Consider the following 22,936-nt stretch of genomic DNA (forward strand, 5'->3'; position numbering starts at 1 on the left):
ACTGACCCCTGTGTTTTTACGAGGTTTTTCTTTGTGTGGTTTCGGGAACTGATGGTCTGATGGGACAACCCCCCCAGCTTCCCCAGCTGACATTTGTTGGGCTCTCCTTGAGAATTGCGCTAAGGGAGTGTTGGGCAAAATTATTTTTGTAGCTCCAATCTGTGCAATTCTGTGGCCAATAGAAACGCAGCTCATAACCGTTCCTCGTAGGCTGTTGATTTTCTTCAGACTGGCAGATGATGTGCTGTTTTGTGTTTTTTTAGATGTTTTCGCCTACTTCCTGTTGACAGGTTTGAGTTCAGTGTTTTGTTGATTCTGTTGGTCTGACAGTAGCCTTTTTTCACAGCATTGCATATGGTGTTGATTTAACGAGTCGTTAAAGTAACAGATTGTTGTCTGTATTGTCAGAGGAAAAATCCTAAGTGATGGATGGTACTGCAGACAAAAAAATCCTCCATGGAACAATCAAGTAAACGGCAAGTTGAATGAGTTGGCTTTAAATCTAAGACAACAATTAGATGCTCAAGGTGTTAAAAAAAAAACAAAGTAATTTGCTAAATTGGTCATAACTTTCTAGCTGACAACTCATAAATCAACGAGACAGAAAAAGAGAGAAAGTGAAGATGAACAGATTTAGAGAGGAGTGGTCTCTTCCTATCTGGAATCTGGTCACTCACTTCTTCTCTCCCGCTGATCGATGTGCTGGGCCTTTTCCGCTCATTTCTGTTACCGGCAGAAGTGACTCTTGGCGACGCAGCGTCCCTGGCTTGCTCCCTCACCTGATGTATTAATCCCCATGTCATCTGTCACTCCACACATCTGCGGCGAAGATGTGTGCTTTCTGCGCCTGCAGAAGAGGAGGAGGAAGGAAGGAGGGAGGGAGGGAGAGAAAAAAAAAACAAAGAGAGGCTGACTTTGATGTTCCGCTGTGAAACACTTCAGATCAAACCTGAGGTAAATGTGACTGAAAACCTCCTGGAACTACAATGACTCCTACACAAACCCACACACACAAGCAAGAGCAGCAGCATCACTACGGATCGTTTCTCCTCACTACTTTCATCCAACAGGATCACAGCCTCACAGCGTACGGTTAGATTAGACGATTCTGAAGTTTCAACAGCATCCAAACCCTGAGGATATGAGCGAGAGTAAGAGCAAGGCATGATTTTTTTTTTGTTGACAAATTTACCTTAGGAAAAAAAAAAGCTTGAATTTTGCTAACTTTTGTAGAGATTGATTTTAGTGTGTTTTGCAAGCTGGAGTTTGAAACTTGAGCGCTGACTTCTGCGTATTTTTTTTTCCAGAACTCGTCCAGAGCAATTTCAAGGTAATTATGCATGTGTCGTTTTCAAAGACGCCACCTGGACGTTTTCTAGCTAACAACCTGAGGGGGAAACATTATCAAGGAAGTTCATGAGACATGCTGACGTTTCAAGTTTTAGTTTTTTTGAATGGCAGTCTGTGAGAAGCAGATGGTTGCTTCTCTCCAAAAAAAATTACATTTCTGAAATAACGTGGTAGGAATGGACAGCTTTTAGCTTCACCTTCAACATATTAAAAAGAAGCATCTTTTAAAGTGAAAAAAACCCCTAACATGTTAAACAAACTGCTTTAGGGGAATAGCAGTAAGAAATGCATTATTAATGGGAGTTATTCATTCTTAGAAAAATAGCTGCATTTTTGTAAAAATAGCTGCATTCCCTGAATCATCAAAATGTGCATCTTTTTCAGTCATTTCTCACACAGAAATGCAGACTTGCTTAAACATACGTCCAACTGTAGTAGGACTTAGTTGGCTGGATTAATAACTAGCTTTACTTCCGTGAACTGTAAAATTGCACAAATTGAAGTTGTGAGAATAAATCTGCTTAACGGAAACACACCGATTCTGATCAAGCGAGTGCCAGGATGTTGTGGGTTTTTCAGTGGTATTGAAACACTTTTTTTCTCATCACACGAGTCACATTACCAACAGCCGGATGTTACTACTGGCGAAAACGCCAAAGAAGACGACAGGAAGTAACATGAGGTCGACGGTTCGCTTTTGTTTTATTTTGGACAATGTGCAGTTGGCTTCATCGGAGCTCTCAAGCATCACAACGGTTTATAAAACGTGTCATTTGAAGGTGTTGAATTCACAGCTCTGAGGTAAAATCACAGTCTACAAATTCCCCAAGATGCCGCATACGTCGCAACTATAAGAGGTTCGTCATTCCAACGCCCGAATAAGACGCCAATGTCTCCTTTGATGGTTGATATCGCCATGGCTTAATTATGAACATATCTCGTAACTGTTTATAATATATTTGTAGCCCTAATCATGGAAATGAATAGAAATCACAACTTGAAATATAGAACTCTGTCTGCAATGAATCTATATACTTTGCTTTTTGAATCTAATTAGATAAATACATAAACTAATTAAATAAATAAATATTCAATTATACTCTAATTTACAGTGAATGGTCCAAAACATAGTACAGAAGTTCAATAAAAATACAGTAAAAAGAAAAACAAACAGAAAAATTAAGGTAAAGTGAGACGTAGGGCGAGGAAGTTAAAGCCAGCAGAGAGAAAGACGAGCAGCGTGCCGCAGCGCTAATGTGAAACCACATCATTCACAGTCTCCGTCTGTGTGTGCATTGGTGTGTTTGTGATTTGTGTCACAGACGATGAGGAGTGAACTCATGATATGAAGATGCTGCTGTCAACTGCTGTGCTACTGCAAAAACAAAACGGGAGGTTCACAGAGAAAAACCCACCCAAAAAAACAGAGAACACAACGCACGTATTCAACGAAAGACAGATTTACATTTCCTTGTTTGCAAGAGGCAAGAGCCGAACAGTCACAACCGGACGCTGAACTGTTTGTACCGTTCAGCATCCGCTCCTGTTCGAAACTGGACAGGAGCGCAAGCGATTGGAGCGCGCTCACTCGAGGACACGACGGAGGGTAGAACACAGCGTTCCCTAAATTAGTTGAGAGGCTCCGATTACACGTAGTGTGCACTCAGCTGCATACAAAAGCCAGAACACGGAGAGACAGACAAGCTTTTTGGTGCCACACGCAGTAAGAGAGATAAAAGAGAAAAGAGGGAGCGGATAAAACTCAAGATGCAAAGGACACAAATGATAGAAGATGACAAAGCCAGAGACACTCAGATAATTGGAAGACAGGGAATGACTGCGACACGGGTAAAAGAAGGCAGAGCAGCTGAAGAATGTTAATGGCTCACCATGACATGGTGGATTATAGTTTCATTCTGGGAGAGGAAACAAATGGGAAGTGAAGTTAGATGGAAAGTAAAGATAGTAGGAGTCAACAATGGGTGGGTGAGAGGGAGCAGAACAGAGCCTGAGCAAACAAGAATAAATAACGCAAGATGTACAGGTGGAAGAAACATGTGAGGCTGGAAACACGGAGTACAGAAATGAAAGAGCAAAACACCCAAATAACTGATGCGATTAACCATAAAATTGAGCAAATTGAAATTACTAAAATAAATAGGCTTAAAAAACATTTTTTGACAAGTTGTTGCACCAGGAAACACTTTTTTGCATCACACAAGTCAACAACTGAATGCTAATACTGGCGAAAATAACAAAGACAACAGGAAGTAGTAAGAAAATTATAATTTGTTTCCTTGTTTTGCTCCCTTGTGTTAGTTTCCTTCCCCCAGTTTCTCCTGCCTCAGCTGTTTTGCCTCTAATTAGTTCCCAACATTCATTATCACCTGCTTTCGATCTAACCCCTAAGATGGTCGCAAAACTTTAAAATTGTTTTCCAAAAATGCCTTCCATCAGATCTGACTGAACTGTTCTACAACTAAAAAATGGAAAGTTGATAGAGACATACCCTAAAAAACTGTAGCTGCAAGGAGAGGCATCTGAATCTTGATCTGTGGCTCAATTTTTCAGTTTTTCTCATTTGTGAAAAACTTGAAAATCGTGTTCCAACTTGTCTGGTCAGGTTTCTCAATCTGCTTCCTAGACATGTTTCCAAACATGCTAGAAGATGACGAGAGCATCTCTGATGTCACAGTCGGCATGTGGATGCTGGAGAGATGGATGAGCTTAAGAGAAGCAGCAGCAGGTACGTAGGCGGGCAGCAGTCGCAGCGGCAGTGAAGATGCACCAAGTGAGGCAGCTTAAATGGACCGACCAGATTGGAAGGGTGTGTTTGTGATGTTCTGCTGAGTGGGAAGCAGGAGCACAGTTTGAGTAACTACCTGAATTAGCTTCTATGAATAGCTTCATTATGAGGATAGATTTAGGACTGTTTGGAGTCATTTTCACCTGAAAACTCAACATTATCTGAAATATCTAGGATTTTTGTTGTACCATAAAAGTTTAAGACTTGTTCCGGTCAGATTTAGCCTGGCTATGGCCTTTCTGCACAATTCTGTTCAATTCGAATCTCATTTCACCGCTCAGTCTCGGATTCCTCCCATTGACTTGGATTCTTCTGGTAGAATTTCAGCCAATCAGCCAACAGGAGGAGAAGTTGTGAATGATGATGTATATTTTCTGAGTTGTTTTAGCATGGTGTTCCTCCTGTAGTTTTAATAATGGTTGCAGAGGAAGGGAATGAAGATGTTCAGTCCATGTCGGCCATGCCTCCAAGTTGTCACCTTCCTAAAATAATGGCCCAAGTTATTTTTTTGCCAAAATAATCTGCTTTCATTTTAGTTTACTTTGTAGTCCCTACTTAAAGCTTGTCATCCAGTCTATTGGTTCTTTGGTAAATCTGTTCATCCTTACAAAGTTTATATGGAGCGCACACAAATCAACACCTCAAGGTCAAAATGAGGTTTTATGTTGCATTGACAGCTGTGTCTTTGCTTCACTTACCCGGGGGTCCTCTATGTCTTACTGGTTGGTCCCTTACAGCCTTACTTAACAACACTATGTAAGCTAACATTTACTACGATGTCTCTGAGGCACAGAGTTCAGAAGTTATATTTTGTAAAACTACATTTTATCCCATTAAAGGTAAAATAATCAAAATAAAAACTTTAAAAACTCAGATTAATTCTTCATATTTTATTTATTGATTTTCCATCTAAGTTTGGCCATGTAGATACGTTTTTGGAGAATAACAGGAAGCATAATACAAATGCAAAAAAACCTGAACTTGTAAATCATGTAAAACGAGCTCTACGAAGTAACGGCCCAAACACAATAGGACCCAACATCCCTCTGCAGTTTATTTATCTTCAATTATTGGTTTTAAGTTCAAGCTATCTTGGACTTAAAACCAAGTACAGGTGGAAGAAACATGTGGATTGTATTCTTTACTCCACATCCAGGAGGAAAATTAATAAGGAGGAGAAGAAGGGATGGGAAGTCCGAAGGAAGGAATTGGAAAATGTCACTCAAGAGTCAATAATGGAGGTAATGAAAATGGAGCATTTCTCACTGGTAGCAGCACGATGTAGAGAGAAAAAAAAAGCTGAGAAAGAGAGAAAGAAAGTGCAACAAGGATGTATTATCACTCAACCACACATTACACCCACACCTCAACGGGAGAAATTCATTATTTCCTGAAAGTCTTCTCGCCTATTAATCAGAGGCAGACTCCACCCTGCTTTTATCGGAAAGTTTCCGTCAGTAGAGTGAATGAAGCGCACTGTGAGGAGGCACAGGGAGAATGTGAATCACGGAGCCGAGGCAGAACGTTTGTTTCAGGAGTTCTCAAAGGTTTACCGACATTTTATTTGAAGTAGTTTAATGTATTCCTAAAAGTGTCATAGGATCAGACAAATTAATCACACAACTTTATGAAAACTGCAGGAAAAAAACAAATATATTTTTTAACATTTTAGCAAGTAAACACTTTGGGAATGTACTGCAATGTCTGACAAGTGGAAGCCTAATTACAGAACAATGCATAGATACAAATACCCCATATTTTTCATATTTTGCTACATTACAACTCCAAACTTAAATGTGTTTTTAAATTAATTTTATATTAGCGTTCGCACTGGAAAAAACACAAATTTCTGGATAGTTTTTAGTGCAACATCTTCGTACACTAAAACAAACTTATAATAAAGTAGCCAACAAGAAATAGGAACTTGTTTTAAGTCAAAAATGACTGAATATTAATTTCTTTTTTATTTTAAAGTAGTAGTTCCAGTGATAGATTTTGTCACCTGTAACAAAACATTAAAAAAATCTGCCATGGAACTAGGAATTAAAATATATATATATTTAAGAACTATTGGCTAAAAACAAGCTCCTATTTCTTGCTGGCAAGTAACTTTTAAGTTAGTTTTGCCTTATTCGGTCATATTAAGCTAATTTACACTGGAAACTAGACCAAAAACACATAGTGAGATTTTGTGATTTTGCAGTGGTGCATTGTTTTATCTGAAAAGTCTCTGCGGTTCCGAATGAACAATAAACTTTTCTCCAATCAACATCTGAAAATACCAGCAGTTCCCAGGCATCGGTCTCGCGTAAACGTAGCCTAAGACACTGCGATAACGCTGAGGTAATGAGTAAAAGGTAATATGGGAGCTCAGAAATAAGATATCCATTGAGAGGAGCGAGGAAATCCTGCCAGGTATCATCTTTGAAAAAGAAAAAAGAAAAGTATGTGAGCAAAATCCCACCTGGTGGAAAAAGGTACAGCTGGGGGACAGCTGTGACATTCAGCTTATGATGCTGCCGTTCTCTGGGGAGCAGAGCAGCTGTAATTGATGTTATCGGTGTTAGTGGAGCTGCACGGAGCCTGAAAGCCACTGATGTACAGGTGGCGCAAACCTGATGTGACAGGATGGTCAAACGTACAAGTAGAAAAAGGATGAGGAGCTTTCTTTGAAACATAAAGTTGTACAATGACAGTTATTTTATTTTTTTAGTCTGGGCAATGTGACTCATCACCCAGGGTGCCATTGTTTCAAAAAGTGGCAAAGACACTAAAGGAAAAACAAAAAAATCAATCGTATTAGCTAGTTCTTGAGTACATTTTTTGCTGATTATTTGATTGTGAAGTCAATTGAGAATCCCCTACAATGCCGATCATTTACCAACTAGTTCATTAACTCAAAATACGGCCACACAAAATACAGAAGTTTAAAAAAAAACCTACTTAGGTTCCTTTAAAGTCAGAGATTATTGATACTCTTAAAATCAGGCATTATAATTCATTTTCATTCTTTTTCTGTTACCTAAAAAAACGCAGCGGTCCTCGGAGTGCACCCTCATCCATATTTCAGAAATGTCCCCGCCACCACAAACCTGATTAAATGGAATAAATTGCCTCAGTATCTCCATTTCAGTTAGAAACAATTTGCTCCCCGCAGTCGTTTTCACCGTTTAAGGTTCAACATGGAGGAAGATTAAATCAGAGTGAATCAAACCATCTCTGTAATCCTCAAAATGTTCAGGATTTCATTGGAATAAAGGACCGGAGCTGCCAAGGGAGCCCAGACGTCAAAGTGTCACTGTGTAAAATGAAAGAGTCTCTCCGGTGAGTTGAATTCACACCACAACACGTACAGTATGTGAAAATAGAAAAGGGGGAAAAAAAGGGAAGAAACTGAGAACAAATGTGAGATTGAAGGTAGAATATGCCATCTAGTATGTGTGTGTCCACTTGGCGATTCCCTTTTCTGCCAGTTGTTAAGACGTTAAGAGGAAACACTGAGTTATTTATTACATCAGACCCACAAATGTGGCAGATAATGGGCATTGCGAAAGTAGCTGTGTTTCAATTACAAATGTGACCAAAACTGTGTCAGTATTCTAAACCGTGGTTTAGAAATGTAGTTATAGGAATTTTAAGAATGTTGTTCTAGAAAGGCATTTGTGAGATCAAACTCTGCTATCGACAGAAGTGGCATTTCTCGCTACTGTGTCATGAAGGTTTTCTGTCAGGCTGAAGTCGAGGCTCAGCAGGTCAGTCAAGTTCTTACACATCACGTTTGCCCACAGATAATCTTGTTGGGAAAGAGGAGGGCCAGAAACTTTGGAGCATATAAAAGTCCAAATGGCCTTCGCTTGCCAAAGTATTACTAGTTCCTTTTGCTGGAATTGAGGAGCCAAGCCCACATTGAGGAAAAAAACACCCTTCTCAAAACAAGTAAAAAAATATGGAAAACGAGACGTTTTTCCTGAGCTGTAAATGAGCAGATGCACAGATCTGTCAGATGTTTGCTAATTACTGGTGGCTAGTCTGAAGGAGCTGAGCGAGGCGTCTCGGGGAGTGGCTGCTCTGTGAAATGGAAGCTCAGAAGAGGAGTCCGTCCTTAAAGTCAGCACTTGTCCGTGATTTTGCACAGCTGGATGGTTGCCACGGGAGATTAAAGTATTTCTCAAACATGCATGTCAGAATCCAGGAAACACTCCAGGTAAGTTTCAGATGAGGGACTAACAATGTAACATGATGTAAAGCTCAAAAAACTACATTTTACATAACGCTGCCCCTTTAAGCTCCTTTTGCCCGTGAAGTTGCTTTATCATTTTTTTACTACCTTACTGTGCCTTTTTCCTGCATTTGGATTCTTTCAACCAGAATCTATTAACACTCTGCATTTTAAGACAGTACAAGGACTCGCAATGAATTTCCAAAATTTACGATAAACACTTGTTCATAAAAACCCATTCCTACTAAAAAAAAAAAAAAAAAAACCTTGACAGCAATAGTTAATCTCTAACTACCGTGGTTTTCCGTTTAGGAAAATAAAAATATGTGGAGGGTTTTGTGGACACCAGATGGGGTCCAGTTGTGGCGTGGGTTCTGACTCCGTGTATGTGAGTGAGCGCTCAAGACGGGCTGTTAATACACCAGGGAACAATAATCAGACCAACTGGACAGATGTCCCAGATGGGTTTTTAATGCCCGCATTACACTGCCAGTAGTGTGTCATTGGCTGTTCTGTCAGCTCATCTAATCACAGGCCAAATTACTCTCCCTGTTTTGTGTGGATTTTGTGATCCTCTGGTCATTTGGTAAGTTTAAAAAAGTAGAAAATAAACCATATTATTTTTTTCTGATCTTATAAATCTGAATATTTCTTACAAATTGTCAATTTAGTTCCAGCCTCTGGCACTGAAACCACTCTCAGCTGATGTTATTATACTTCTCTCAGAGTGTTTTACACAGACTTTGTTGTACATTTGTGATCAGTTGATTTGACTGTGAGGCATGTTGTAATCCACTGGCAGAACAGCCTCTAACTCAATTAAATAAACATAGGCTGTTGATTAAACCTTGCAGGAATTTGAAACTTTCTAATCATATAAGGATGAGGCTCGGAAGAGCCAAATGGAAAAAATTTGCATTTCCGTTTGAAAGCAAACCACACTGAATTTAATTTCACAGTGGATGAGTTTGGGGAAAATGTGTTTATCTGACACCCAGAATTTTATACATGTATACTACTTCTTTTTTTTTTATGCAAAAGATAATAAAATTATGTTAAAGTAAATATCAGTCTTGACATTTTTTATTCTTTACATATTAACAAAAAGCATGTGGAAAGTTATTTATTATGTTTGCATAGTAAATGCAAACATATCAGTCAACATAATGGAGATACCCCAAATGCTACTGACCGCATTTATGCTAACCTTAGCATTTGAGCGAAATTTTAGCTTACACAATATTGTTTCCATACTGAATGGATTAAGTCAGTATCAGTCAACACGGTAGTGATACTGTACATCCTACAGACAGCATTTAAGCTAACATTAGCATGCTGGCTCATTTTAGCTCATACAATGTTTGCATACTAAGTGGGATAAGTCAATGTTAGTCAACATATCCGCATGCTAACATTTTAGCTAACCTTAACAGTGTTGCTAATTTTCAGCATCAGAACCCCTGATTCTGGTTCGATTACACACTTTGGCAATACCCTTCTAAATTTCTTCAGAAATGTTCTAATTGGGGCTTGCAATAGCAATGAATAAGAGAGCAGTGCACTGCCTTGTGAATCTGATGGTGATTTACACTGTGCTACGCTGTCAGCACAATTACCGTGGCAAGCTTCCTTGATGACATACTAAAACTCAGACAAAATGGACATGGCAAACAGACAGATGTCTGCATGTGTCTTCATATTTAACGTTAAGCATAAATAGCCGATTACCATGCCATAGATACAGTTCCACTGTCTGCCATGTCTAATTTACAGGGGTCCACATCCATCCCTTTTCAAGTATTCTTGCTCACGAAATGCTGGATTGTATTAAAAGATTGTCACATAGCCGCCTGGCTCCTCTAGATATGTGTACGTCTGTGGTGTGTTTCTGTACACTTGAGGACTGATTGAAATAATTTTAGGATGTGGTAAAAACCCGATCTTTTCAGTTTGGTTGCACACATGGGAGCTTGGGGTTCAAACAATTTGTCCAACAATCCCCCCCTCCACCCCACACCTACGCCACACAAAAACCTTTTCTTGGTCCTAAAAATAAAACCACTGTGAATGTGCAGCTTTGCTTGTATCATCTGCCAGTGCTATTAGTGAGAAAACCTGTATGCTCGCAAACAAGTTGCAAGGTTAACATCTTTTTTATGCTAATTCTGCCACAGATACTTGTCTGGTAAAAAAAAAAAAACAGAGGGGTTTTTTGCTTTTATGAGTTCATGGAATTCTGTGAGAGTTTAGAGTCAATGATTTATTACGCATTTACATTGTTTTCAGCTTTCGTGTAGAATACAAATAAGGGGTGGGGGTGGTTTGCATATCACTTTTGTGCACACATTTCATATGTATGCAAATAGATGCAGTGAAAAATTGGGAAGCGTGTCGAAATTTAAAGGAGGCTACATTTTGGTATTGAATAAGAAAATTAGAAAATAAGCAGCCTCAAGGTTAAACAGTAAAAACATCATCCGCAGGTTGTGTGATCATGTGCAGGTTGTGTGATGTTTTCTCCACGACAACGCTATTTACACACACGCAGGTATTAAGATGGATTATAACTTGGTGTGTGTGTGTGTGTGTGCGTGTGTGTATCAGTCACTCCTCATGTTCTTCAATACAATGCTGATTCAGTCGTCACTGAGCTTCTATGCCAGCATCTGATCGTTCACAGTGAGACAGATTTGACCCAGAAATGTCTGGCTTCTTCATCTCTTATAGTTTATGTAATTAGAGTGTTTTACACAACACTGTTGTTGACAACAGGCCTAAATTAAGAAAGGTGATTTAATGTCTGCGTGGCACCGCAAAACATAACTATCCTCTCAACCTGTAATAGCTTCTGCTAATCTCACTTTCTGTGGACCAAAGCGAGGAGAATTTGGTTAACAATGTGTCACTTAGCAAAAATCTTGGAATATCAAAAACAATTTCGCTCTTTTTTTTAAAAAGAAATATTTTTAAGGTGACAAATTTCTATAGTAAATAATGTATACATTTATGACTAAAGGGACTCAGAGTAAATGGTGTTTATACATAGTGACATATTCGCACTATCCGCTTATTTATTCAGACTCATATCTATACTGTGTAAAATCCTTCCTATTCATTTCTGTTACTTTTGATTATGTCAAGATTTTTTATTTTTTATTTTATATCTAATGAGGGTCTATCTGAAAATATAGTATGGAGTTTATGGGGTAGAAGTTTGTAAGTTTTTTACTTCTTCCTACTTCTTTTCAAACATGCTAAGATTATGCATATTTTGCATTCACTGTTTATGTCTGTTACTTTACACTGCTATCATGTCTGAAATACTTTTTTTTTTAAAGAATTGAATTTTGAATTGAAGGATACACACTAACTCACCAAATCTGTGGGATCGGTTGCAGAAAATCTGCAAAGAGGAAGCTAGATAATGAAAAATATTAGAAGTTTTGTGTCCTGCATTTGGCTCATAATAAAGAAAGTTGTATTTTACAGTGTGATCACATATTCAGGTCTTTGCACATCACATTTTAGTTATAGAATAAAATAAAACTGATTCTATTATAACTGCATTATGAATTCGACGATTGCAATTTTAATAGTGAAACAAAAACTGCTGCAGTTCCAGCAACACCTAGTTTTAATTTTTGTTTTCTGTTATGACAATAGCCTCTCCCATTTCCCATCAGAAATAAACTTCCTGCTTGAACAAAAATAATCAAGAAGGCGTGGGTTTAACATTACTGCTAATAAAACACAAAACATTTGAGCTTCAATTAAAATGTAACTATTGTTGAGAGGTGAATTTTAGAGAAAAATGTAAAGAAAAACAAAGTTGTTTGTAGAGATTAGGGGTGCCGAGGGGACAAAACCGGAGCGACATGATGAAAGAACCAGGAATTAAAAGCAGAAAAGACTGACAAATCGCCGTGGAAACCAGGTGATTGCTGGAGTGGGAATAGGTGAGCCTGATTAATGGACGCTGAAAGAAGCTTTAGGGAAAAATTGACATGGGGAGCTGAGCGGAAAAATGACAAAACCCTGATCGTCAAGGCGAACACAAGGATCACATAAACAGACGAAACCCAATGAGACCGAACAGCAGAAAAACAGGAAATACAAGGTCAAACGTTAACTCAGTGCACATTAGCAACCAGATTACCAAATTAAAGCAGCGCATACAACTCGAAACACAAATTTGTACAAAAAACCCCCCAATGAGTACAGAACAAAAACACTTTAAATACTTGTTGTTTAAAACACTAACTCTTGAATCAACTGGTGTAGCTTGATCGGATGTAGTTACACGATTGATTCGCAACGAAGCCACTGGATAGATAAATAACTAAAAACTAAGGGCAGGATGAGAGGGGAGAAAAAATCTGACAGGAGTAAAAACATTATGACCCAGAGGAACGTAAAAACAGGCAGAAATAGAGACAGAAGAAATGACATGACTCTTCAAGAAAGGCTGTCAAGGTGCACTTTGCCCTTGAGTGGGCACCGACACACTCCTCCATCTCTCCGCTGTCTTCCCCTTTCAATCCATCTCTGCCCTCTCTCTCTCCATCTCTCTCCCCAGGCCTCGCAGGAAATTTTGTGTGAAGGAGAAGAACTGGTCTGCGAACACTTGGGGAGTTGTGACACATCTTGCTCTCTCGCTCTCTTGCTCCGGATATTTATACCTCACCACATTTCATCGTTGAACCCTTGCCCCTTACTTTCTTCCTCTTTAAATAGTGTATGCTGCCAGTGAACAAGATGACATGTGCAGACAGTGGAAGTGGGCAGAAGATCCATCAAGAAACCACAATATTTCTCTTCTGCGCCTTACACGGGTCGCTTCGGGCTGCGGGCTGACCGAACGAACGGGGACTTTGACGGAGTTGTTCCAGTGTGCAGGATATTTACCATTGCCGGGCTTGTTAATGTAAAAGAAAAATTTTTTTAGAAAAGGCTCGTTAATTTATTTCCCATATGGCCGTTTCCACAGAAACAGCTGGGACGCGCTTAGGAGAAGTCAGCCGCTGACGAAAAATCCTTGGCAATCGAGCGGGTGAACCATCTGCTTCCGACTATCTGGAAGTTTCAAACCAATCAAGTGAACTGATTAGATCGGGTTAGCAATCTCAACTTGTCGTCAGTGATGCTGAAAAAACATTCGCACAGAGAAAGGCCTTGCTTTTCTCAAAAAGAATCATTAAATGTTGGATGAAAGTTAAAAGTTGGATGAAAAATTGTTCCGGTAAAGTTTGGTACTTGGGTATGCCAAAAATGACAAATCCAGGTACTCTATATGATGGATTCATATTGAGAAGGTATGACTTTAAGACCTATAGATTCTTGATAGTGATGGAAAATGTACATATTTCCAAAAACACACCATTTTATCCATTATACACTTATTTTTAATCGTCTTTGTGGGTGAAGTATACAAAAAACGTTCCACCGTGTGTATTAAGTAAATAACCACAATGTGTTCTTACATAAAAATATGCATATCTATTTTAATAAACTGTAAAATTTTAAAATACAAATGTCAAATACCCATTTAGTTTTCTTTTCTACAAGTATCGTGTGTTTTAATAACATTTTAGTGACGTTGAAACAGCCAGGTCGCTCAGAGCTGCCATAACACGCGACAAAAACAAAGGGTGAGCAATGAGAATTCGCTCTGTGTGCTCATACGTACATCCCTTTCTACTATTTCATTTATTCGCCAATTAAATAAATATATCTTTTAATAATGTGTGCAGAGCATTGTAAGCAAGCAAAGTTGTTAAACCCCCCCCACAAATAACAGTTCTTGTTAACACCGACTTGAGCCCCATCGTTCGTGGTAAAGAGTCATTTAAAAGAATCACAATCGTTCGTAAACGTCACATCACTCATTTTTCAGGCTTTGTGCGTCTGCTTCATGTGGAATCGTGTGACTAAACTGTCAAGGGAACATGACAGAAAACAACTCTGATGAGTTATACCAGTGGTCCCCAAACTACGGCCCGCGGGCCGGATCCAGCCCGCCTCCACATTTCTCCCTCTGAACAATACCAGAGAGCATTTAGATTTTTTTTCATGTACCGTATTTTCCGGACTATAAGTCGCTACTTTTTTCCTAAGCTTTGAACCATGCGGCTTATAGCCCGGTGCAGTTTATATGTGGATTTTTCTTCAACCACCAGGGGGCTCTTTGGCAGAAAGTGAATCATTGGAAGTCAAAATTGGAAATAAAAGAAGAAAGCGCCCATAAAAACGGAATTAGGTTTTAAAAGGGAATTGAAATTTGAGAATGTTGATCAGTTAAATAGCATTGAGGGGAAAAAGATTTTTCGTTTTTTTAAAATAATACTGGGATCATTATGAGAATTTGAGGCATAGATATTAGGATCCAATAGATGGCAGTAGTGCAACAATAATGGATGCAAGCTGCCAATGAAATCTAAAGAAGAGCAAGAAGAAGAAGGAAGCGCCCATTTTCATTTAGCACATGCCAGTAGCAAACACGAAAGATCAGCACTTTTACTGTTACAGTTACCGTTCGGAAACTACCGTAATCAGTTCAGTTAAATCTAAACTTGGCACCTTTTTCTTTTTCAACTGTAATAAATGTGATATTCAATTAACCTGTTATAACTCAAATGTTGGGTGTCCGCCCCCCTCTGCTGCTGCTGCATCGCTGTGGAAAACCTGGAGCAGCAGAGATATCTGCGGCTTATAGCCCGGAAAATACTGTATTTATTCAATAAGTAGTTTTATTTCCTGGATTTTTTTCTGTTAAGAACCCAGAGAGGGTTATTTGATTGTGCTTTCTGGAAAACAAAAAAATTTTACATTTAGGCACTCCTGACTCCGGCCCCCCATCGGAGGAAAAGTTATGAAAAATAAAACAAAGCACTTTTGCCATCAACTCAACAGTTGAGTTTTGAGGAAAAGAAATGTTTTATGACCCAAAGAGCACAAAAGGAAAAAACACATCAGGGTCACTTTAGTGGCCTAGCCAGTCCCCAGACTGCAAACCTACAAAATCAAACACAACTTAACAGGGTATTAATTATTTTTGCCCAACGCTGTAGTACCATGTCTTTAATTGCATCGTTGAGGTGGGAAAACTATTTAAAGCATTACCTTCACTTTTTAATAGTGTTTGTAGCACACTAGCACCAGATTTGAGTGGAGAAAAAAGGCCACTTATATGTCTAACTAATCAAATATTAGCTATTTCCTTATACAATTATTCAAAGTTGTACACCCTTCATATGGTTGCTTTAGAAACAGAAGAGATTTAGAAGAAAAAAAATTTCACTTGAGTTATGGAATTTGACTTTAATGAGCGCTGTAATGCATCATGAAACTCACAAAGCAGAATCGCAGATTTTCAAATCACAGCTAAGTCACAAATTGGCAAGGTCAACGATAAGTACAAAATCTTTCATTCACATTATTACCGTTTTCTGGTAACGAGCTGCCACGAAGTAAACAGATTATTACCTTTGAAAAATTTACGAACTGTAGGTTTCTTGTGTCTAAGCAGTATTTCAAGAGTTTGTGTTATATAAGCAATAATATTACTTGTGTTAAGAGATGAGTGTTTTTTTCCAGTAACGAACTGCCACGAAGTAAACAATAGATTTTTACTTTTGTGTTCAATGTCTGTTTTATAATATATTTCCGATCAATGACAGAAAAAAAAAATAAAAAAACATTTTCACTTTCCTATACTGTATAATTCACCACAATTCCTGTTGGGTATAAGTACTATTTCAAGAGAGCAAAAGAAATCTTACTTTTCTTTTTTAACAATAACACCTGTTGCTAACAGATGTTATTCGTGGTAACCAAGTACCACGAAGTAAACATCTGATTTTCCCTTTGCAAAATTTACCAACTCTAAATTTCTTGCAGATAAGCAATATTTCAAAAGAGCTTGTGTTTTATAAACAATAATATAACTTGTTATTAAATTGGTGTTAAGAGATGAGTGTTTTTTTTCCAGTAACAAACTGCCAGGAACATCAGATTTTTAATTTAGTGTTTAATGTCTGTTTTGTAATATGTTTCCCACCAATGACAAAAGAAAAACATTTTCACTTTCTTGTAAAATTCACCAAGTGCACAATTCTTGTTAAGTAGTAAGTAGTATTTCAAAAGAGCAGAAAAATCTTATGTTTTTTAACAATAACAATCCGTTGCTAAGCGATGAACGCGTTTTCTGGTAACCAAGTGCTATGAAGTACACAGCAGATTTTCACTTTCGAGTTCAATGTATGTTTTATAATATATTTCCCACCAATGACAAAAAACCACAACATTTTCACTTTCTTGTATAATTCACCAAAATTCTTTTTAGGTATAAGAAGTATTTCAAAAGAGCAGAAGAAATCTTAATTCATTTTTTACAATAACAATCTGTTGCTAAGAGATGAGCGCATTGCTGGTAACCAAGTGCCACGAAGTAAACATCTAATTTTTACTATTGTGTCTAATGTGTGTTTTATAATATATTTCTCACCAATGACAAAAGAAAAACATTTTCACTTTCTTGTAAAATTCACCAACTGCACAATTTTTGTTAGGGATAAGTAGTATTTCAAGAGAGCAAAAGAAATCGTAATTTTTTTTTAACAATAACAATCTGTTGCTAACAGATTAGCGCATTTCTGGTAACCAAGTGCCACGAAGTAAACATCTGATTTTCCTTTCGCAAAATTTACCAACTCTACATTTCTTGCAGATAAGGAATATTTCAAAAGAGCTTGTGTTTTATAAACAATAATATAACTTGTTATTAAATTGGTGTTAAGAGATACCGGTTTTTTCCGGTAACGAATTGCCAGGAACATCAGATTTTTACTTTAGTGTTTAATGTCTGTTTTATAATATATTTCTCACCAATGACAAAAGAAAAACATTTTCACTTTCTTGTATAATTCATCAAAATTCTTATTAGGTATAAGAAGTATTTCAAGAGAGCAGATGAAATCTTTATTCATTTTTTACAATAACAATCTGTTGCTAAGAGATTAGCGCATTACTGGTAACCAAGTGCCACAAAGTAAACATTTGATTTTCCTGTTGCTAAATTTACCAACTCTAAATTTCTTGCAGATAAGGAATATTTCAAAAGAGCTTGTGATTTATAAACAATAATATTACTTGTTATTAAATTGGTGTTAAGACATGAGTGGTTTTTTCCGGTAACGAACTGCCACGAAGTAAACATCAGATTTTTACTTTTGTGTTTAAAGTCTGTTTTTTAATATTTTTCCCATTAATGACAAAAAAACATTTTCACTTTCCTATATAGTTGACCACAATTCTTGTTAGGTATAAGTAGTATTTCAAAAGAGCAGAAGAAATATTAAGTTTTTTTTTAGCAATAACAATCTGTTGCTAAGAGATGAGCGCGTTTCTGGTAACCAAGTGCCACGAAGTAAACATCTAATTTTTACTATTGTGTCTAATGTGTGTTTTATAATATATTTCTCACCGACGACAAAAGAAAAACATTTTCACTTTCTTGTAAAATTCACCAACTGCACAATTCTTGTTATGTATAAGTAGTATTTCAAAAGAGCAGGAAAATCTTATTTTTCTTGAACAATAACAATCTGTTGCTAAGAGATGAGCGGGTTTCTGGTAACCAATGCCACGAAGTAAACATTTAATTTCCCTTTTGCAAAATTTACCAACTGTCAATTTCTTGCAGATAAGGAATATTTCAAAATAGCTTGTGTTTTATAAACAACAATATTACTTGTTATTAAATTAGTGTTGAGACATGAGTGGTTTTGTCCGGTTACAAACTGCCACGAGGTAAACATCAAATTTTTACTTGTCTGTTTAATGTCTGTTTTATAATATATTTCTCATTAATAACAAAAAAAACCCAAAACATTTTCACTTTCCTATATAATTCCCAATTATTCTTGTTAGGTATAAGTAGTGTTTCAAAAGAGCAGAAGAAATCTTTATTTTTTTTTAACGATAATCTGTTGCTAAGTGATGAGCTCGTTTCTGGTAACCAATTGCCACGAAGTTAACATCTGATTTTTCCTGTGCAAAATTGACCAACTCTAAATTTCTTGCAGATAAGCAGTATTTCAAAAGAGCTTGTGTTTTATATACAATATTAGTTGTTATAAAATTGGTGTTAAGAGATGAGTGTTTTTTTTCCGGTAACGAACTGCCACGAAGTAAACATCAGATTTTTACTCTTGTGTTTAATGTCTGTTTCATAATATATTTCCCATTAATGACAAAAAAACAATTTCACTTTCCTATATAGTTCACCACAATTCTTGTTAGGTATAAGTAGTATGTCAAGAGAGCAGAAGAAATCTTAATTTTTTAAACAATAACAATCTGTTGCTAAGAGATGAGCGCGTTTCTGGTAACCAATTGCCACGAAGAAAACATCTGATTTTTACTTTTCAAAATTTACCAACTGTAAATATCTTGTGCCTAAGCAGATAAGCAGTATTTCAAAAGAGCTTGTGTTTTATAAACAATAATATTACTAATTAAATCGGTGTTAAGAGATGAGTGGGTTTTTTTCCAGTAACGAACTGCCACGAAGTAAACAGATTTTTACTATTTGTTCAATGTCTGTTTTATAATATATTGTCACCAATGACAGAAAAAAAAATAATACATTTTCAGTTTACTGTAAAATTTACTTGTTATCAAATTGGTGCTAAGAGATGAAGTTGGATTATAGTTCTGAAAAAATTGTTTGTCAAAAAAAAGGTCAGAGGCATATGAATACTATTTCAAGCGACTACATATTTAGCAATGCTTACTTTTTAAATTGTAGTTTAGTTAAAGGATAGGCATAATAGATGAGTCATACAGCCAAAAGCAGTAGACTAACAGAATATCTGATTTCTAAAAAGTTTTATGGTATTGCTGTAATTTGTCTTAGTAAGAGAAAAGTTTCAAGGTTATTTGCATAATATTTTCAGTTTTCCTTGTTATTTTGTAGTCTCTTTTTGTTGACTTTTATGTCAACACACTGGTGCCGTTGCACATCACAGCACCAGAAAACTACTTCTTAGTTGATATTTTCACACCTGATATTCCGGTATACTCGGTTCAATTGGGGACCACAGTTGCAACAAAAAAAGAAATAAAAAATATTTGAAAAACTTATCTTCCTCGCATTTAGTGGCGCTGGGCCAAGAACTTATGACAAAAACAACACAAAAACCTCTGAAGAAAACATGAGTGAATCTTCCTTCTGAAGGAAATGTAAACAAAAATGGAGGAGCATCAGATTTGAGCAGTCAGGATTTTTTTTTTGTTTTTGGCAAAAGACCACAAGCCATTTCTCCTGCTAGCGCTACACTCTCACATTTGTTTTGGTTGTATTTACCCAGAATGCCCTGCGCTGTAGTCTGTTTTCTGCTTTTGGAGCGATCTCTGATCCGCTTGGCGTTCCCACGTGCATTTGAACAGCACCAGAGTTCACTTAAACCGAACCACGACCGAGGTTTTTAGGCGGACCAGAGTTGGCTTTTTTGGGGGCGGGGAGACCCTATCATAGTTGGATTAAAGCGGACTAAACAGGGCTGGTATGAACCTGCCTACGGCCTGGAGCTATAAACCTTTCGAACCTTTGATGTAATCGCCATGATCCACACTTGTTGATCCTTTTGTTAATTGCACTCTCCTGTTTTCAGTTGGTTCTTGTTATATTTATATCTGTGTTTCTGTTTGTTTGCTGTCTGGTTTTCTGTGATCTTCAGTCTGTGTCATTGCTGGTTCCCTTAAGGGTAATGGTTATTTCAGGGCTTTTTAATATTAATTTTCTTGCATCCCTCTGCTTATGTCTTGTTGCCGCTTCAGTCTTTTGTCGCAACAAAAACATGACAGATACAGATTACTTATTGGGGGGAAAGCAGGATAACTTTGGTACGCCTCATCTCTTTTAACATATTTCTACGACTTTACAACTTCCACTTGCCGTTACAGATGAATAAAGGCAAAGAGTTTCCCGTTGATGCTGTAAACAAAATTATCTTCTCACAAACATGCCCAATGCAGAATTCATTCGGGGGTTTTTTCAGGTAGACGAACTTTGACGGTAAGGAATTTAGATGGGAAACAGAGGCTGTAATCTTTTTATTATAAAATATTCATCTGGGTCTGCTCTGAAGTTTACAGACATCTAAAAGAAACGGCAGGCCTCACATCTGAGTAAATTGTCCTCGACACTTTCCATCTCAAGCAGCTGCTTCAGACAGCCATCAAAAGGCTTCATTGTGAATTCTGGTTTCCTTCCAGGTGAATTGAAGGCTTCACTTTCCAAACTTTGCTCACAAGCTCAATTTGGAAAGCAACTTAAGAATAATCAATCCTGAATTCTCCCTCACCACCAAGTCTGCCAGGGACTGTCCAGGCACTCTTTCAGAAAACCCCACACGCCTTGGATTCTCATATGTATTATTTCAATTTATCAAAGGCAAGTGGAGCAAGTGTAATACTTTACCCTGGTTACCAAATCTTCCCTTTCCAGCCTCGCTCGGTGTCTCTCTACAGGAGAGAAAGTCCACTTGAGGGCTACTTGCTTTGAATCACTAATTATGTCTCTCTGGACCAAAGCTAAGACCTCACACAAAAGAAGGAATGCGCCTGACAAGATACAGTGATATCCATTCAACAGAACCCTGTAAAGGTATGTAGGGATGCCACACTAATGCCAGTACCAACACCTCACAAGTCCTGTGATGTCGACATACCTTTGGCTGACTGTGTCCTTAAGTGCTTAGGAGGATGTAGCCCCTGGCACACATAAGCCTCCCTAATCTCTTCCACAACCCACTGTGCCAACAAGTGAGTAACCTACAATCTGATCTCTGAGTGCAGTCTATTTGTATTTAATGGTCAGAATTTCAGGAAAGACACTCCAAAAAGAAAGTGTTAGCTTTATCTTGGAGGTTATTTTAGGTTAGGTTACATAATCCTAAATCACTCTTCATTCCTTATTGAGTTTAGACCTCCCATGCAATGCATGAAGGCACTTATTATTCTGCACTGCCAGTAGAATGTGGGATATCAACAGCAATAGTGACTAGCAGTGACATACTCCATGTGTTATGTAAAGCTTGGCTTTTATGTAAAAGTTGGCTAAAATGCTAATGTTAGCTTATACGGCGACCATTAGTCTGTGGGCAGTGGCGCAAAAAGTGGGTATGCAACGCATAGGGGCGCAGCACCAGAGGGGGCGCCAAAACCCCGTCTGGAGGGGGCGGCCGCCGATGATGTTTTCCCATACACTTCAGCGCGTCTTACGCTCCTTCACCTCGCGCACATAACCAGGTAAATGGGGGTGGGGGGACGTCCTTCACCCTGACGTTCCTTCCCTTGGGGGGTGGGGCGATCTATGTTTTCGCATCCACCTGAATAATGTGTAGTTGCACCACTGTCTGTGGGCTATTGCTAGCTTGCTAGCGATGACCCGCATCCCACTGATAGTCCCAACATACTATTGATAGCAATCATGCTAATGTTAGCCTTCCAGCTAAAAGAAAAATGTTAACAAATTTTTTAAATATATGCTGTGTTTAATATACTGAATGGAGTAAGTCCATTTTATTCCACATGCTAGTGATACTCCAGATCCTACTGGCAGTAACAACAACTTTAACATTGCTGCTAATTTTCAGCACCCAGGACCTCTGATTCGGGTCTGACCATATTCCAACGGCTATTCATGACAACTAACCCATGTCAACAGTTATGGATTGTGGTGTTTAACAATTGTAACAGTAGATTAAGGACTGGTCTGCAGAGATCTTTGCTTGTTTCTTTATTTACCTCCACCGCAAACTCCCTTCCATATAAATACCCAGCAAATAGATATGTACAGAGGTAGGGAGTAATGCAGCATGAAATTAAACACGCTGCAGGGATTTGGTATTTTGCTCATTAATGGTATTAGTCCATTGTATTCGCGTGGGCTTGAAGAAACACAAATGTTAGAGTTAATGTGAGAGCTAGTAGGAGAGCCAGCCCAGATATTGGCATCTCTTCTTTTCAGTAAGATCAAGTCCTCTGTGATTTGGTGTGCGGTTGCAATATATAAAAAAGAAAAAGTTCAGCCTGTTTTGTTTGCATCCAGAAAAGCAGATGGCCATTTGAAGAGTTCAAGGGAACTCTACACATTGCCAACATGATCTGAAAGAGTTGCACAAAAATTAAACTTTAGAGGACGTTGTCTATAAATAAAAGTTGTCTACACTTCAGTTATTTTTTATATACTAAAAGTTGTGCAAGAGATAATTGAAACAAGATTAATGGAAGAGGCAACTGAAGAATAAAGAGCGGGGAAAATATCTGTAGTATCAGCAAGAGTTTTTTAATCCTATTTTTCTTTTTTTGGTGGTTCATAAAAAATGATCCAATTACAGGTTTTAAAAGCTTACTTTAATGCTTTTAAAATTAAATTATGTCTTCAAGGAAATCTATGCAGGGTATTCTCCTAAAACTATTTAACACTGGTGCACCTAAAACCAACCAGAATACAACGAGACATTCATTTGCTCATCCTGATCTCTATTTTTAATTAG

General features: G+C 37.7%; 1 protein-coding gene across 4 annotated transcripts in view; it reads right to left on the minus strand.

Moving 5' to 3' along the window:
• Positions 1-22,936, minus strand: part of htr2cl1 (5-hydroxytryptamine (serotonin) receptor 2C, G protein-coupled-like 1) — a 201,362-nt gene that overhangs the window by 52,945 nt on the left and 125,481 nt on the right. For 3 of the 4 annotated variants that reach the window (XM_081598965.1, XM_008435326.3, XM_081598966.1), the window contains one exon: positions 678-847. The gene's annotated coding sequence lies outside the window, so the exon portion shown is untranslated. The remainder of the gene's footprint in view (positions 1-677; positions 848-22,936) is intronic. The other variant, XM_008435330.3, reaches the window with a different exon arrangement.

Source organism: Poecilia reticulata, chromosome 18, assembly GCF_904066995.2.
Source record: "Poecilia reticulata chromosome 18, P_reticulata-male-v2, whole genome shotgun sequence".
Taxonomy (NCBI): domain Eukaryota; kingdom Metazoa; phylum Chordata; class Actinopteri; order Cyprinodontiformes; family Poeciliidae; genus Poecilia; species Poecilia reticulata.